This window comes from Fistularia commersonii, chromosome 32 (assembly GCF_037954325.1).
Source record: "Fistularia commersonii isolate RoL2024-O1a breed Wild chromosome 32, RoL_Fcom_v1.0, whole genome shotgun sequence".
Classification (NCBI taxonomy): domain Eukaryota; kingdom Metazoa; phylum Chordata; class Actinopteri; order Syngnathiformes; family Fistulariidae; genus Fistularia; species Fistularia commersonii.
The window spans coordinates 8,611,619-8,630,446 of record NC_141315.1 but is presented as its reverse complement, the minus strand read 5'-3'; the positions used below and the strand labels follow the sequence as shown (position 1 = coordinate 8,630,446).

Sequence of the window (18,828 nt, the reverse complement as noted above, 5' to 3'; positions counted from 1 at the left end):
ATGGATGCGTGGATGAGTGGCTGGAGATGAACTCCGACTGTCGGGAACGACGGCTTCTGGTCACCGGGTTTCGGCTGTCGATCGACGGTCACGTCGCCGTGCAAGTCGGAGCGGCTTTTACTTTCAAACGAGCGTCCGTCCAGCCGGCGTGGGCGTGATCATTTCCAGAGGTGACGGGTTCAAGCGTGTGATTTAAGAGACGCGGATGCGGCTTCGACCGGCAACGTGTTGACTCGCCTCCCGCCTCCTCCCTCCGCTCGCCGACCTTCGCTCTGCGTCACCTTGACCCGCGGGGCGGGCTTTTGCAAAACCGCTTTGCAGCAATCGCCGTCTCGTCAGCGTCCTGCCACACCTTAATCGCGGACCGGCCGAGTGTGTCTGCGTGCGCGCACGTGTGTGTATGGCTGTGGATAGTAACATGAATCTAGATTGAGATACGCTGTCTGACAGATGGCTGTTGGACAATTGTTTTGGGGTGGGAGAAAAGATGTACAGTGAGGCGGTGTGCCTTGTTCCTCGTGTTATACCTGTCTTTTTATCCACAAAGTTTATTATCCAAGTATTCCTGCCGTCGCCATCTGCCTGTCCTCCGTTCCATCAACCTTACTTGCTGCCCATCCCTGAAAAAAATAAAAAATAAAAGTCTGGGAAGTGTAGTGTTTCCGCTTGCCTCACCTCTTTCTTTTAGAAGCTCAACAAGAAACTAATTCAACCTAAATGGGAGATAATCCACAAGTGAGAGGTGGCACTAAAGGCTTTGGTACACTCATATTTTTAACTGATTCAAACATGAGTCATTTTCTTTTTTTGATCTTTAACAAGTGACCTTTTTCGTCTAATTTCATTTCAAGAAATTTGGCATAGTAATATAACAGTCAACTCATGATGTAGGTCAAAAGGCTCAAAACATTTTAGAAAAGATAAAGAAGTTTGATTTTTTTTTTCTCCTGAAATTAACACCACTGCTGATAATCTAAGATTATTTTATTATGATCATCGTTGTCGTCGTCATTAGTATTATTGTTATGAATAATAATTATGATAACTGTTTTTTTTTAGCTGAATTAGCCAACTTGCTAGCATGTTGCTTGTTAGCATGTACAGATGCTTTGCTCTTGGTGCCTTTTAACTGTATGTTAGCATGCTGGTATATTTAGCTGAGACGCTAGGCTTCATCGTCAGTCATGTGTTAGCATGTTGCTTGAATTAGTTTAGACTCTTGCTTTAATTCAATGCGAGCTACACGCTAGCAGGCCGCCGTGCCCTCAGTTAATGCGGGCTTTTGATTTATCGCCGTCAGGGGACGTGTACGCCGATCAATGTATCGTCCCCGTCCTTCCAATGTGGGCGGGTCTTAAGGACAGTCCATCACTCATGGAAGATAAAATCGAACAAACGTCCGCTTCAGCAGTTACATCTCAACACCGGCTTATTATCACATCGGAAATCCCGCCTCTTCTTCTTTTTATCACGCTTTTATTCCTGTTCTTTGTTTTGATTTATTTCTTTTTTTTTTCGGACCGAGGTTTCTTCGGAAAAATTCGGAGACTTCTCTGAGACGCGCCCTCCTCGGTCTTCAGACAGAAGTCCCGAGCGCGCGTTTAATGAACGGTAATAATCCTTCATTGCGCGGAGAAACAAGTTTATTTTGTCAAAGGTGCGCCGGGCAGTTGGTCTGTAAACACTAATGGAGGTTTACATAATATTTAATTCCCGGCTTGGGCTTGCGGTCGTCGATAAACCTTTGCGTGTTTGTTTTTTCGACTTGTCTTTGACAGAGCCTTTTGGGTGCACGTCTTTCCGTAGATGTCAATAGTGTTGCAAGATGACATTGTTTTAACAAAGGCCCGGTTTAATACATTCACAGCCTCCGTGAACTCGTGGAAGAGCTTATAAAGCCTTTGCGTTTTCATTAAGATTTAATCATTCCCTTATTCCACTATCCCTGATGATGTTGTTGTTGCTGTCTATTTATTCATGGCTGTCGTGCTATCTTTTCGGTCTCTCCAATTATATTCAAATTTATTTCACTTTTTTATTTTTTGACATTATTAACTGTCACGCTACAGCGACATAAGGAATTTCCCCTATGGTGATCAATAAAGTTTATCTTATTATTCCCAACAAGGCTGTTCATGGCCTCCGTGAAGCGACGACGCAATTGTTTGTTTGTTGTTGTTGTTTTTTTTTTTCTTTTAACCATCTTTGCCGTTCATTTACGGTCCGGATACCGTTAGCTCCCCTCCAGGTGTGGAAAATAACCCATCCAGCCCTGTAGTTACATTAGAAAAAAAAAAAAAAAAAAGATTTCCTCCGAGCTCGGCCCGCTCGCTAGACATCTGCCTCTTTGTCACTCTTGTGTCTTTTCTCTTCCCCCTCACTTTGTCATCACTCGGCTGACGGTAACTCTCTCCTTCTTCCCCGCACACTCATCCACTCTCTCTCCCACCCACTCAGATATTTCTGGAGAACAAAAGGAGAATGAGGAGAGGGAGATAAAACGGTGGAGCAGGGAAGGCTTAATGTACCGGCCCTGCGTAGGCTAATGAGTCTCCACCACTCCATTCTCTCTCTCCCTCCCTCCATCCTCCCTCCTTTCTCAAGTCCCAGTGTCTCCATTTATATACATAAACTGATGATCCGACTGATCCAGCTTTGAGGTTCTCCCATTAAAATAATTCCCCTCCTCTCCTTTATCCCCTTCATCCCGTTCCCCAAGGCCCCGAGGGTGAAGTGGGGGGGGAAAAAAAAAAATTACAATTTTTTTTTTTTTTAGAGGAACCATTTTTTTTTCTCTTTTTGAAATGGAAATATTTTTTTTAAATACTAAATGCATGAATATGGTATCTGATAAGGCGTGGAAGATCAGGGCAGAGATACGGGCTGCGGTCGGGTTTGCCGCGCGCGCATTTTCGTAGTTTACTGTAATTTTCTTTTATTCAAGAAAAGATGCCGAAAAAGTGGACTGTCACATCATTGATTTGGTCTGAATACATATACAATCCCTAGGGGATCCGTCCGTCCATCCATCCATCCATGCATCTATACATGCATCCGTCCATCCATCCATCCGTCCATCCATCCATCCATCCATCCATCTATCCATCCGTCCATCCATCCGTCCGTCCATCCATCCATTCGTGCATCCATCCATCCATCCATCCATCCATCCATCCATCCATCCTTCCCCGTGATGCAGTGCTTATTGTGAAATCAACATAACAGTGTATGTGCAATGTCGCATTGCTTGTTTGGGTTCTTGATTAAAGGTAGTTTCATCCCCCTTTAAAAAAAAAAAAAAAAAAGTGTACTAATGTCATTTTATTTTATTTTATTTCCTTAAGGAGACTCATTTTACTCTTATCGAAAGCAATTATTGACTCTGGAAAGCAATGAGAAACATCTTGGTAAACGGATGGAAACAAACTGAATTCACAAAAAAAAAAAAAAAGATTCTTTAACAGACAACGGGCCTCGCCTTGATGTCGATAGTAAAACTTCATGTTTTGTTTACATAAATATAAATAAACAGAATATAGATCGATACATCGAGCAGCTCCATTGTTCATCCTCTCTTTCAACGCCTTCTCTTTTCTCTGCCTTACATCCACTCATCTTCCTTTTTATTGTCGTCATGCTCAGTGCCTCCATTCATCATCCAATTACGCTCAGTATTTGGTCATCCCTCACTAACTTTGCTAACAACTTTCTCCCCCCCTTTCCAACGTCCCAATCATCCAAAATTCCTGTTTCTCCCCGTCATCATGTTCCGCCTTTTTCTAGTTTTAGCACAAAACGCCGTTTCTTTCGACGCACTGGTACGTCTAAAATGCGCCACAGACGGCGCACCGGACCGTGACAAATACGGAAGGAGGCCCGTTTCAGCTTTTCAATGCCATCGCAGGACTTATCTGGCCGCTGTTCCACAGCGGCATCCTGTTGTTTTTGCCAGTTGAGGAAACCGGGCTTTCATTGTGCCCCTTGATGTGGATGGGTTCATAATTGCTGCCATGCCTTTGAATAGCAGGAAGTGCCCTTTGCGAGCAGAGGCATATTGTGTTCCTTTCGCGGCGAAAAGAAACACGAGCGCAAAACGTTACGCGGCGCCATCGGTCTGAAGACCGCGACTTCTATCCCATAACCACGCCGTCACTGAACTCTAAACTACTGTCTGCGCTCGTCTGGCTGTCCTCCCCTCGCCTCCACTCCTGTCTGGAGCAGCCATCTTTCCTGCGCTCTATTGCGGCTGACACTCGCCAGAGGGACGGGGTTTATCAGGCCCCCGGATGGAGACGGCATGAATGCGGCGTGACAGTGGCTCACGATTTTGTCGCGCGTAATCACGTGCGCACACAGGGTGCAAAGGCGAACGGCAAGAGCGTCGACGCCCGGGAGTCTGATTTTTATCGCTTTATTGACCAGTCGAATCTCTTGCAATTTCAGGAATCGGTTGACCGGCCATTTATCATGATCGGAGGTGTTCGGAAAATGATACCGGATAAGGAATTTCCTTTAATAGCTAAAAATATGAACAGTGCGTGAATCAGTGGATGTGATATTCTGCTGTCCGTGGCAGCGGAGCAGCAGTTTCCTGCATTGTGCTACTCAAACACGTCGGTGTTGCTCGGTTCTACAAATTACGATTTTAGCTTCCACTCTGAATATCCGATTCATTTTCAGCTTGAGGTCAAGTGAACTTGGACACCCCGATTCAAATTCTGTCATCGTGTTTTCAAGTCACATAAGAAGTGACTTAAGTTTTCTTTCTTTTTTTTTTTTTTTTTTTTAATGTTTACCTTGAATACACAGAAAGTGAAAAACACCCAAGATTTCCTGCTGTTCCTTTCGAGCCCGTTCGCCAGGAGTTCTCGCTCCCCGGTATGTTCATGCCAAACAATCAAGCGCTCCGCTAACGGTTGAAAAGCATCATTTAAAGTGAATGCTAAGCTAGAGCGCCGTCTTTAGCGAAAACAATGCTTCCCTGCAACCAATCCTGGCTTTGGATTTCCAACGTCGTTTGTATGAACCAACTTGGGGTGACTTGTATGCCTCACGATACAACACATCTTTTTGACAGCAGTTTGTCTGCGAAGGTCTACCGATCCTAGACTTCCGGATCGACCCAATCTCCGCAAGTTCCCGACCAGCGATGTCCAACCACGGTTGGTCGATCTGGGTTTTTTCAGGACACACAGATGCATCTCAGCATGTTCTGAGCACCATCCGCAGCATACTTACGAAAGGGGTGGGGGGGGGGGATCCTGTCACTTTAATAAAAAACGACATCCCCCCACATATGGTAGCCTACTTTCCCTTCACCATGTAAACCTGGGTGTTGGTGTCTGCTTCGGCACTGCAGCGCCGACAATCCCCGACTCTCTTTTATATTTAATGCCTATTTCATTATTCAGGCCCCCTTGTTTGCAGTTGTAGGCCTATCTCCATCGTCATGGAGATGACGCTCAGGAATCATTTGTGTGTAATCCCTCTTCCCGGCGTGTCGACGGGGACGAACGGCGAGGGCGTCTTCCGCTACGACGGCCACCTCGGCCTGCTGCGGAAAAAGCCCTCCGGTCAAAATTAGGGGAAAATAGGTTTGCCTATTCAACAAACCTCGCTTTTTCACGCTCATGGATTTTTACCGATCTCTTTTGGGTTTGGTGTTTGACATTTGCCTCGCGTTTTGGTCGTAATCAAGTTTGTTCGAAGTGGCGGTTACGTGGATTCTTTTTCTTTTTTTACGCCGTTCAAAGGTAGATCCGTCTTTACAAATGGCCACTCGGCTAAGTGATTCATCCGGCGGTTTGTCCTTGGAAAGTAAATATAAACTGCTTTATGAACCGGAGAGACACGATTCAGACTCAATCGCGGCAGCGGGTACTAATTTGCACCCCGGAGCTGAACTTTGTCATTGACTCTGAGCACTGGCAGCTTCTCCGTCTGAATCACTTTCCCGAAAATAAACGTTGCTCATCCCGGACGAGTGTTTGCGCCGCCGCCGCCGCCGCCGCCTTCTCCGGCACCCTTCGATTTCCAAGACTCCCCGTTTTCTTGGAGGTCAGGTCTTATTTCTCCGACCTTTGACTCTTCATCCAGTATTCAAGTTTCACCCTTGAAATCATTTTACGTATTACGAAAGGGATTTTTATCAGTGGGCAAAATTGTTTTCAGCCCGAAGGAGAAATGCAGCCCGTTCCATTTCCTCGCATGAATATGAAGAGATGAATTTAAATACTTAGTCGTGCACTTTCAATTTAAGAAGAGAAAATGTTTTAATTTCAGAGTTTTGGATGACTTTTTCAAATCTTCTTTTGACTGGCCAATTTCTTGATAATTTTTTTTTAAATATATATATCCAAATATTATCTTGAAAAAAAAAATCCTGTTATTTGTACACATTTTAGTTGTATTTTTACAACTACAATTTTCAATTTGCCATTTAAAAAAATATATATATATATATATAAAAAAAATATATATATATATATAAAAATATAAAAATATAAAAAAATATAAAAAAAATATTAAAAAAAAAAAATATATATATATATATATATATATATATATATACATATGTATTTTTTAAATATTTTTGTAAATTTTATAAATAAAAAAAAAAATATATATATATATATATATATATATATATATATATATATATTTCTGTCTAACTCCAAATATTATCTTGAATAAAAAATCCAAGATAATAGTAATAATAAAGTGCAAATAAACTGTTAAGTGCACTTTACAATAATTTTTTTTTAAATATTTTTGTACATTTTATAAAAAAAAAATATATATATATATATATATATATATCTAAAAAAATATTTAGAAATATATTTAAAAATATATTTTAATATATTAAAAAAATAATATATTAATATATAATATAATAATATATTATAATATATTATATAATATATATATATAATATAATATAATAATAATAATATATTAAAAAATATATATATATGTATATATATTTTTTTTTTTTCATGGCAAATTGAAAATTATTGTAAAATATAACTAAAATTTGTACAGATAACGGGATTTTTTATTCAACATAATATTTGGATTTAGACAGAAAAGGAGTCCAATAAAGTCGTGATACAGAAACACAATTTGATTATTTTGAATTTACAGTACAACTGAATATTCCCTATTTCATCGGACAGAAAACAACACAGAAACTATAGCGTCAGGGTCTTATCAGTTTAGGTTCAGTTCAGACGACAAGTGCCATTTCTCATTTTAACCCGCTGAAAATGTGTCCCGAGTCCCACTTTGCAGCTCCGAATGTAAAACTGCCGAGTGTCCCGAAGTTGTTTCCCCGGATTTGAGCTCCAGCTGTCGTCTCGGCGCGACGAGCCACCTCCTCCTCCGCGCTCTCCTCGCATCTGCTTTCGATGCTCGACGCGCCGCCACCGCTCGGCGGCGTCTTCGTTCGCCCGGTCAATCAGGGTCAACGCCGGAATTATCCGTCCTGGCTCCAGCTTTTTTCACACGCAAAAGGTGGAAACCACACACACATCAACCCACGCTTTGTAAAGGGACGTTTAATAAGACAAACAAGGCGTCCGCTTTTCAGCCAGTTCATTTTCTCATCCGGATAAAAGAGCATCGGTCTTCATTTGGAACCTGGAGGCGGACCAGGAGCCGTATCAGCTTTTTATTTCCCTGCTCATCATCTCCCCCCCCCCTCGCTCTCTCTCGCTCTCCGCCAAGTCCACCGAAGGAAACACTTCCATTTATGTTTGGTTATTTTTGCCGCATGTTTTTTCACGTCCCTCCTCTGTGATGTAAGCCTGCTGGTGTGTGAGACTCGGATCAAAATGCTCGACGCTTCCTCTCTTCTTCTTTTTTTTTTTTATCTCCCCCCCCCCCCAATTACGCTCGTCTTTTTATTCATAATATATATTTTTTTTAAATGAAGCCCACCCACTCGGCGCCGTGACACACTTTTCCCCGGCGGTGTAGGAGTCAGGGCACGTCGGTTTCCTCTCTGGCTTTTTTTTCTCTCTATTCCACCCTACTTCCTCCATCATAACACCTCCGTGCATCCAGGACGCCGCTGAGCCGCCCCGCGTCGTCAGCCAGATCCTGACGCACTCAGCCACTCACACATGCGTCACCCCTCTGGCCCGCCGCCGCCACCGTGCCGCTCCGTGTCCTCCAGATATACCTCGCCGGGCGGGGATAAACCGCCGCTTGTTGGAAAAGGTCCGGGCGCCACGGTTACGGCCCGAGGGTCGGCGCCCCGGCTCGACGGATGCGGAAGATATCGCGATATCCGGCCAAACGTGACAACGAGCCGCTAACTTTTTCTTTTTTTTTTTTTTTTTAACCCTAATATTATGTTAAGGGTCTTATTTGACCCATTTCACCCATTGACCCAATGGGTCAAATTGACCCTTAACATAATATTAGGGTTAAGTTTCAAGTTTAAAATCAGCTTTATTGTTCATTTCTCCGCAAGATGTTTCTCGGTGACATGAAATTAACAAGATAATAGTAACAATGAAGTGCAAATGAACTGTAAAGTGCACTTTATGATAAACATTAAACTATGAGGGATCAAGTATAAAGTGCATATACGTACAAAATGATATTTGACGTATGAGAATGTAGCAGCGGGGGTTGTTTTTCTTGTGTTTACAGTTTAGTGTAAAGGTCAGTATGTAGTACCATAATGGTACTTTGCACTTTGTCAGTGCAAAGAAGCAGTAGTGCAAAGTTTGCTGATTCCTTTAATTCACAGTTTGCAGTAAACTTTACAGATTAGTGCCAAGGTGAGTAAGTAGTACCATAACGGTATATGGCGCAATATCAGCGTGATGGTTTTCTCTGTGACAGTGCAAAGTAGCAGTAGTGCAAAAAGTAGAGGCTCCGGGATCTCCTCCCCGAAGGCTGGAGGCGTCGAAAGAACCGCCTTCGACAAATGATGGTGTTGTTTTGACGGCGGCAACGGGCCTTCAGTTCAATGTCAGTTCAACGGCGAAAAGATGTTTGGTAATTGAAGGTCAGAAAGGAAAGGTGTTCCCGTTGGAAATGAAAGTCCGGCCGATGGGCCGACGAAACATCGAAATCCAAAGAGATGGTAGTTTCGTGCTGCACGGCTGTTTAAGTTTGGACGCCATTGGGTTTGGGTTTGTTGAAAACTCAGATACCCAGATAAGCTCGTGTCAGAATGGCTAGCATTAGATCCCCGGTCGGCGGCGTGACAGCTTGCTGCTACCAAATAGCAACTTCTGGACAATGCTGACGTCCAGCCGGGAATACAAACACAAGCCTTTTCTTATTGCGTGCCGGTCAAAATATAAGCCGCTACCTGGTTTAGATCCAGAAATAGGGCTAAAACAAAAATTCAGCTGTTTTTTTTAGCTCACAGCTAAAACTCTATATTGAATTTTGTGTCATAAAAGCTTTTTTTTTTCCTGGCGAAGGTCAAACATTCAGCCACGATGACAAAGAAAAGTCTGACTCAAGGCGGATGTTTTCCGCTTCCGTCCACCCGAGCGTTAAACGCTGTCTGAACTCGATGCTAATCGGACGTCGACGGTCATGATGTCAAACGTTTTGATCGAGCGCACACGAAAAGCGCGAAGACTCGAAGCTTCCGCCGGTCGCGAACGCGGAGACTGAAGCGAAATAATCCGGATCGGATGTGTTCGAGGAGCCGCTGATTGAAAGCACAACGGCGTGATCTTGTCGGTCCGACGCAGAACACCTGACATTTTTCTGTCATAGAAATAATACCGCTAGCCTGAAACCCCTCAGTCAATAGAAACATTTTGTTACTCGGGTCGTGTTCTTTCTTAGGAAGCAGGTGAGGTTTAAAATAAAGACAAAAAAAAATAAAAGTACTGCAGCAGCAGCAGCAGCAATAGTATCGTCTAAAAATAGAGTTGCATTAGAATTGGTTTTAGCCCGCGGATAATCAAAAGTTACATAACTCAGGACAAATCGAGATACCTCCGTCGCCTTTTCTGCATGACTGCTATATCGGGGGTGTTTTCTCTCTCGTAGCTCCCGCCGTCGCAAGGATTTTTTTTTCGCCGCCGGGCTCTGGGCTGGTTCACCAGGAAAAACGGGCCAAACCAGTCAAAAATCCGCAAACGGTTATTTTCGGCCATTTGATAGTACGTACTGACATAGTGCCTAGCAATCTGACTTAAATCACGTTTAACGCACACGTTCTCCACCAATTTATTGGGATTTTGTGGAATGCGGGAATGTCCGTCAACCGTTAGATTTAGTCACCAATGACCTCACGCGCCGATATTGCTTTGTTTCACGAATAAAAGTCCGGCCGGATGTTTGATTTTGCATCCGAACCGTCGTTTCCACCAGCGCAGCTCGTCCTTGCGGACGTTGGAAATGTGACTCCCGCCCGATCCCAGTAGAACTAGAAAAATGTTTTAATACTTTAAATGCATTTTATTCATATTTTGTAAGATAAGATAAGATAAGAACAGCTTTATTAATCCCGAAGGAAATTGTTGTGCCAGAGTTACAGAAAATATAACAGTAATAAATAATAAGAAAAAGGCAGAATTAGAAATAAAAATAAACTATAAACTATAAAGTGTCTCAGTGAAACTATAAAGTATCTTAGTAAACAAGTGATAAAACTATAAGTGTCTTAGTAACAAGTGAGGTAAGGAGTGCACAATAGTATGATAAAAGGAAAAATTGTAGTGTAGCTGTTATGAAATGAAATATTGCACAGTGAAATGAAATATTGCACAGTTTTTTTTTAGGTTAAAGATAGGTTTTTATGGTTGCCGGCGGCTGAATGGAGAATATACATTACATTACATTACAATATACATTGTACATCAGAATATAAAGAGTAACAAATCTACCATCTCCTTTTTTACAAATATTGTTGATAAAAATGATAAAAATCCATGATCCAGTCATGAAGGCCTGGGTTTCGCCCTCGCCGATGCCGTCCAACCCGAGATACCGAAAGGGCCGATATTCGTCAACATCGTTTCAAAGTCGGTCGCCGCTGAAGGGGGAAGGCGGCGCTCATTAGCGTTAGCTGGCGGCTCCTCGCTCACTCCCGTCCGATCAAACCCGATGCGCTCGCGGCACTAAACACCGCTAACAGCCTGTGAAACCACGCTTTCTCCCTCCTCCCGTTCCACTCTGCACACCTGCATTACGGCGTCCCCCAAGACTCATCACGGGTCCATAAACGCGGCTCCATCTGGGGCTCGTATCCAGCGCTAATGCGAGCCCGGCCTCCTCTCCTCGTTGGAAGCAAATAATAGGATTAATAAATAAACAGAAGGTAGAAACAAGGAAGGACGATGCCCTTCTCTTTCTTTGTGTCTAACTGGAAGCCTTGTCGCGCAATCGGATAGTTTCGTATTCACACGGGCTGAATTTGGTACTTGTTTTAAAAACAAGCTGGAAAAGATTTGCGAGGCATTCAATTCTAGTCGGTCACTTGGGAGCACGGAGTTTGAGAACACTGGGCGCTGCAGGAGATGCGAACACAAAATGTTGGAATTAGTAAAATATACCGGGTTGGTTTGTTCTTCCCCATAAACCCAACATTAAATACAACTTTCAACAAGTTAGCTGAGGGCTAAAGCAGATGCTAGGATCGGAACGGTTACGTGGACGGTCCGCCCGAGGTTTTTTTGAGCGTCATGTGACCTCGAGCGGCTTTTAGTTTTGAACGCACCCCGCGTCGGGATTGTGGGTTTGGACGGCGGAGCCCATTACGTCTGAAAGGAGCGAAAACGGCCCTGCCGGGATCCCGCATCGCCGACGCAGCTCGTCCTCCTTCCGTTATGTTTTGACCCGTCACCGCGGGCGGTCCAACCCGCGACAAACCGCTCACCCTTTAACTCACACCTCCGTTAACATCGGTACAAGGTTAAAGTCCTATTTTTAAACTGGGTGTTAATGTGCGCCGGCCGCCTAATACGCAGTAAAACATTCAAGGGTGCGCGTGTGAAGAAACCGCACGGATGACAAAAAGCCCTTCTCTAATTTATGCGCCGCAGAAGGTTCACAGAGCGAACGGCTCGGGATGCGCTCGCCGAATCGCCGTTTATTTTAAAAAAAATCATTCAAAACATCGGTTTTCAGTTGGTTTCAAATTTGATTTAAAAGAAAAAAAAAACATTCAAAACATCGGTTTTCAGTTGGTTTCAAATTTCGATTACTGTCTAGACATTTTTAAATTTTTGGGCAAATTCTTTTATATTTTTTGTAAATGCTTTGCATTGATTTTATTAGTTTATTATGATTGTTTTTTTTGAATAACATGTCATTTCTGTAGTTTTAATTGGTGTCCAGGGGTGTCACACATTCCTTCCAAACCTGCCTGACATCTCAATTTTGCACTTAATTGCCGCTCCACCATTAAACTCATTGAAATTGTGACAAATACTTTTAAAAGGTCTGAAGTCTTCATCAATTAAATGTTTATTTTTATAGCAAGGCTCCAGCCCAGAGCCCTTTCAGATCTGTTTGTCAAAAAAATAAAAAGCCCTCGCACTTTAAATCCGGCCGTGAACTCTTAACCTCCCTCATGTTGCCATTTGTAAATCAACCATATCTAATGAGTCCTTTCACTATTTCCGAAAAGCCTCCTGAACCTTGGGTGTGTGTGTGTGTGTGTGTGTGTGTGTGTGTGCGTCCTTGCGCGTGTCCGCTTTCGGTTTGTATCTGTGCGTTGCGCATCCGGCCTGCTGTGCTCGGGTTCGGGTTAAAATCTGTTTCCTTATTGTTTTATCCCGACACCTTGTCAGAACCGTCCGCCACCTGTGGTCGAGAGATGTGTGTATTTGTGCGCGTGTCCATTGTTTCGCACGTGCGCTAGCTTATGCTGTAACCAATGCTAATGAAGATGTCCGCCCGACGTGCGCCCGCGTGGCTCCGAGCAACACGCTGTGCTGTTCGGCTTCATTAAGATGCTGCACTCTGTTGTGAATCTGATTAAATACGGCCCGAATGACTGTCAAAATGCAGGCATGCGTGTGTGTGTGTGTGTGTGTGCGTGGAAAAACAGCAGAATGGGAAACAAACACAGAACCGCACAATCTGCCGTCCCGCTGCAGGACTGATTTGACCATCAATCGGCTGGTTGATGAAGAGGCGAAGCAGAATAATGACGTTCGCGCCGACACCCGCTCAACTACCTGCTCATTCGGCAACACCTCCATGAGATAAATTTATTACGATAAATCCCGAAAGTCCAATAAATGCATTTACAAGCCTAGAAATGATGAAATCATGTGTTCAAAAAATTCACTTTCAAAACTAAATAATGAGAGAAAATGTCTAAAAGTTAAGGGATGTCCAATACTTCAGGAAAATCGACTTTATTTTTGTAAAAATGATCAAAACCTTAATTTCTAAGTAATATCCCGAACACGACTGGGAAATTACCCAGATAATTAAAAAGTCTGATCATTGCTGAGTGATTATCTCGCTCTAATTATTATTATCATTGACATCTAATTTTCATGACCAGGCGGTCATTGGAAGCTAGTCGGGGAGTTTGTCCGCAAAACAAAGAGGGGAACTTTATGACGGAACGTGAATTTCAGCAAAATTAGACCTCATTATTCTTCAATTCGTTCATTATTGACTCCGATTATCCTCCAGTCAGGGTTGCGGAGGGGCGGAGCTAATCCCAGCTCTGATTGGGCGAGCTAATTGTTCATTTGTCTGTGCAAACAGACGACCTCCCGGAGCTCGCTGAGATCATAGCTTCCATTTACTCCATATTTTTCCATCGGAAAACTCGCTTTCTACTTTAGCTTCGCTGCATGTTTTGCAGAGCGGAACTTTCTCACTTGAAAAAGAAAAAAAACCTCACCCAGTTTCACCGCTTGTTCTTCTATTTGCACATTTTCCGACAGCCGTTCCAACTTAAAAGAACCGTATTTTTCACCGCCCGCTCGTTTCGCCATGATAAGGGGTTAGCATGTTAGCATTAGCATCACTTAACTCCGCCACACTGTTATTATTGTTATATAGCGTGCATGGGCAGAGCACGTGCGCAAGTACCGCCAATGCCGTGATTGGCTGCGTAGGTCGATTGCATCGAATCGTATGATTGGCCGGGCACCTGTCATTCACAGAGTTACACAGCAAAATGTTATGCTAACGCTAACTGCGCTGGATAGGTTTTCTCGCGCGCTGAGAGTGTGCGAGCAGTGGGCAGTTGCACAACTTAGAGGGAACATTGCGCGCAACCATTCACATATCTGGGCGACTCCGGGTCTCCATTGAATGTTTCGGGTGTTGGAGGAAACCAAAACAGATATAAGAACCTGGAGGCGACCTTCTTGCTGTCATTGGTTTGGTGCATCCGAAGGTATCTTCCGTGCTCCAACCTGGAAATCTACATCTTGCAAAAAGCTTGGCTTCCCATGTCGCTGCTTTCATCCGCGGGAGTAGCCATGATGCACGAAGCCAGGAAGCTTCTGCATTTGAACGTCTGCTCTAACCATCAGCATGTTTCATCATCCCACCCTCACGGGTCATCCCTCGGTCTCGGCGTCAGACTTAACATTTGCGCCCTTCCCCCGGAGAAATAAGCGACCGATCGGATTCCGAGATAATGCGGTGCAATTTCGAGAGCATTAAACCCGCCTCGCGCCCGGATCGGTATTTTCTAGCCGGCGTAGGTGTCGCGATTCCACGGCATTAGAATGCAACAAAGGGGTTTCGGCTTCGCTAAGGAAAATAGCGGGGAGAGGAAAAAAAAAGTAGACGCTCCCGAATCGTCGGTGCCGATGTCACTGTCGCCCTGAACGGTGAGGAAATCGTGGCGTGACGCAGACAGTAAGAGGGAGGATTTTTTTGTTTGCTTCCCGGTGAGGAACGGGTGCGCAGGTGGGAGACTCGGTCCTAAACCCCGGCCCCACCAATGTGCTGTGAGGTTGAATTATTTTTTTGTGGTGGATTTAGACAGCTTTTTATAACGATGTGCATTTTAAGCAGACTTGATTCATCAATTGCGAAGCAAAGGTGTTTGAAAATGCTTCGAACACCCCTGTCCCTCAGAAAACCAGTGTTTTTCCCCGTTGACTGACTTTAGCATTAGCGCAGGACGTTAGCTGGCTGATGTCGTTTGACCCCCTCGACCCCCCGCCATAATATTTCACCCATCCCAACTTCAGATTATTATCCCGCCACAGAGGTCTGTCCGCGGGCGTTTATCGATTCCGGAGAGAAAAAAACCCTCTCCAAAATGACAACAGTATCTTATCTCCTAAAATAAAATCCCTTCTCATTTACATGATGCCCTTTTGATTTTTATGTAAATTTGGTCCTTGAATGGTATACAGTAAACACTCTATTTATAGGCGACACACCGATTGTATCAAAGATTGACATTTTATTTCCCTGGCAGAAATATTTCACGAGCTGATGGACGAGAACATGCTTGTAATGCTTGAAATGACCGTCACATCTGCAAGAACCCCCCCCAAAACAATACATAAAAATTAAAATCAGCCAGAAATGATTAGAAAATATGAGAGAAATATTTTTTTTTTTCTGTTTAGTTTCTTCTTCTAATATGGTTTTTTGAAAGATTGACTTTTCAGGACAGAGGTCTGTCCTCGGTTGTTTATCGATTCTGGGAAAAAGAAAAATGACCATATTGTGTCTTAACACCTAAAATAAATCTGTTCTCATTTACATGATGCCCTTTTGATTTTTATGTAAATTTGGTCCTTGAAGCGTGTACAGTGTATACTCTATTTATAGGCGATTGTATCAAAGATTGACATTTTATTTCCCTGGTATAAATATTTGGACGAGAACAATGTAATGCTTGAAATTGAATGCAAAATAATGACCGTCGCATCTGCAAGAACCTTAAACTACAATGAAAATCAGTCAGAAATGATTAGAAAATATGAAAGATTATTTTTTCCCCATACAGTGAAGGGTTTATTAACAGTTTTTTGAAAGACTGATTTTCAATATCTTTTTTTTACACAACCTCACTACATCTCTACTGTCTCCAAAATAAAGTGTGTGTGTTTGAACCCTACTTGTAGTTCCAGCTACAACCACTAGAGGGAGGCAGTGAGTCTCTCCTGCTTGTCTTCCATTCAGTCTCACTGCCTTTGGAGCTCCAGCAGGCCGAGTGCAGGAGACCATCAGACACACTCACTCTCACACACACACACACACACACACACACACACACACACACACACACACACCTCACCTCAGGCTTGAGGCTGCATCATACACTCAAACATGGCAGCATCCTCACGGCCAGCCAGACCATAATAACAGCGGGCGTCTTAGCGGGATCACGATCAGATGTCACGCTGACTTCTCCCATAACCACTTTTGTCCGAGTGTGAAATTGCCTGTCTCCGTTTTTGACATCTGACACACACACACTTACACACACACACACACACACACACTTACACGCACTAAGCATTGCGTTCTTCCTCCCCGGTTTAGGAGCTGGTTGAATAAAGAGCGCAGCTTTAAGAGGATGTTGTTACAAAGAGCAGATTGTTCGCTCTGTCTTGTTTTCCGAGACGGGTGCCCGACAGATGTTGTGTAAAAAACAACAACAACGTCCAGCGTTTGTCTCCGCGGTCGGAATGAAGACGCGTCCGTCTTCCACAACTCCCCTTTCTTTTTTCGTCGCCCTCCCTTCGTGCGTAAAAAGGCCGCCGATCGGCACGGCGCGAGCGAAATCTGCAAAGACGAACGGAGGCTTTCTCTTCTTGAATCGTGGAGATACTGAGATGTGTTCTGCAGGAGAGAAAAAAGGGCCGCGGCGAGGAAGACGAGCAAATCCTCAAGTTATTTCATTTGCGAGTTTTAACAGAGAATTTTCATTCAGTTGGTGGAATGTAATTGAAACCGAACAAAAGGTTGTTTCATTTCCAGCAAAGCCTCTCGCTCTTTGTTTTGTGTTTTTATTTTTTTTTTTTTCCCCTTTTTTTTTTTTTTTTTAGACCAAAGCCACTTGTTTCTCAATCTGCATCACAAAAGGAGAGTTTTATAAATTACCCGCTCGGGGGCTGGAACCAGATTCAGAGCCCCATCGCTGGTTTCCATCAAGCGTCGTCGAAGCGGCATATTTTGGCCGAGTGACCCCCCTGTCGCCCCCTGCGCTTCCTCCGGTTCCTCCGGTTCCTCCGGTTCCTCCGGTTCCTCCGGTCCCTCCGGTTCCTCCGTGGCGCTGATGGGATTTTGCACCCGTCGCTCCAGAAAGACGTCGGCGTCAGCCTCTTCACGACTGGATTTTTACGGCTCGATTCCGCTTATTGGTCGCAACCGAGGCGGTATTTTTAGCCGGCTTGTTAGAACTTGTTGAGAATATGAGCGTGCCAGCGGATGACGTCAACAGCGAGGTGTTTTATTCTAATATTGGTACACGAAAACATTTTTTTTTTTTTTTTTTTTGCATGTATTGGACTTTTCTGTCCAAATGTTTTGAGTCAGATTATTTAGAATTAATCCAGACAGCGATTGTCATCTGGTTTGTTCATTTCTATTTTTATTTTTTTCTCCTTTGTTGCATTTTATGCTATTTGCTAAATTCATACTCAGTCAGTGCTCCAGGTTTGTTTTCATAGTTAGGACAGTGAAAAATAATCCGTCTCCTTCAGAACATTTTCTCCGAAAATGATGGGATCGTTCCGTAAAGCAACGAGATATTTCCCCCCGAAAAACAGAAATTCATTCTTAGCCGAAAAAGAGCAAGCCTTGCGGTCATTTATGTTAAGATAAGATCAACTTTATTCATCCCAAGATGGGGAAATTCAATTTGGTCACAAATGGTAATAAAAGAAAAAAATATCCTCAAATAAAGGCCGTAAATACAAATCAACAAGGGCTATGTACATCGAATATGATAGAGCACAAAAATATAAACAAAAATGCCTTGTGAATGGTTATAAAAGCAACAGGTGAAAATAAGTTAGTTGCTAATCCAACACGGTGCGTTTACGTCCCCACGTGAATATCCTGATATGTTTTATTGATCAAATGAGCTTCCGATTACCTCAATACCCGATTAGCGGATGCTAGCAGGAAGACACACACCTGATGACGCCACTAGAAATGCAGATAAACAGTTCGTCTTCAGCTGAATTGTTTGAGTTTCTTACATGAAACAGTTTTAAAAGCTTCAAGCGTCAAAAGGTTTTCAGGAAAAATGAAGTGATTCATTTGCGTGCAAGTTTAGACCTGCAGGTGACAGAGTTGAGAAAACACCATCGTCTAATTTCTCACCGTTCGGAGGGCATTTAAAACGAGGTTTGAATGGCGAGGTGTTCACACACACACACACACACACACACACAATGAAAAGACTGCCACAGTTATTTTGTCTATTGCAACATCAATTTTTTTATGAGCTGCAATTTAGTTCCATTTATTCCTTCTTCGAAAAAGTCTCTACGGTTTCGAGGTTATTTATTGTGGATTATTCTTGATTTTATTTATTTATTTTTTTATTCATTTTAGTGTGACGTCAGCTTTTTTTTCTTTTTTCTAATTTAATAAAAAAAAAAATTAAAACAAAAAAAAAATCCACAATCCAGCGGCCTGCCAGACCCTCAGGGTTTTTCGTCTTTTTTGAAAAACATATTTCATTAGTTGGTGTGTTTACGTCCCCGCTAATTAATTTAGCAAACGTCACACCGAAGCAATCCCGGCGTGACAACAACAACAGAGTCGTGCTCGAGGAGCGCCGACGGAAGCAGCGAACATTTTAACACACTCGGGGTAGTAAGAAGAAAACAAACAGACCCTCCGTCTCCTCCGGCTTTCAATTTGACATCTCCCGCACCGTCACGGTGGCTC

General features: G+C 43.3%; 1 protein-coding gene across 9 annotated transcripts in view; it reads left to right on the top strand.

The window, feature by feature from the left end:
* The window catches only part of tanc2b (tetratricopeptide repeat, ankyrin repeat and coiled-coil containing 2b), a 180,379-nt gene that overhangs the window by 59,977 nt on the left and 101,574 nt on the right, over nucleotides 1-18,828 (top strand). The gene's annotated exons all lie outside the window — the stretch shown is intronic.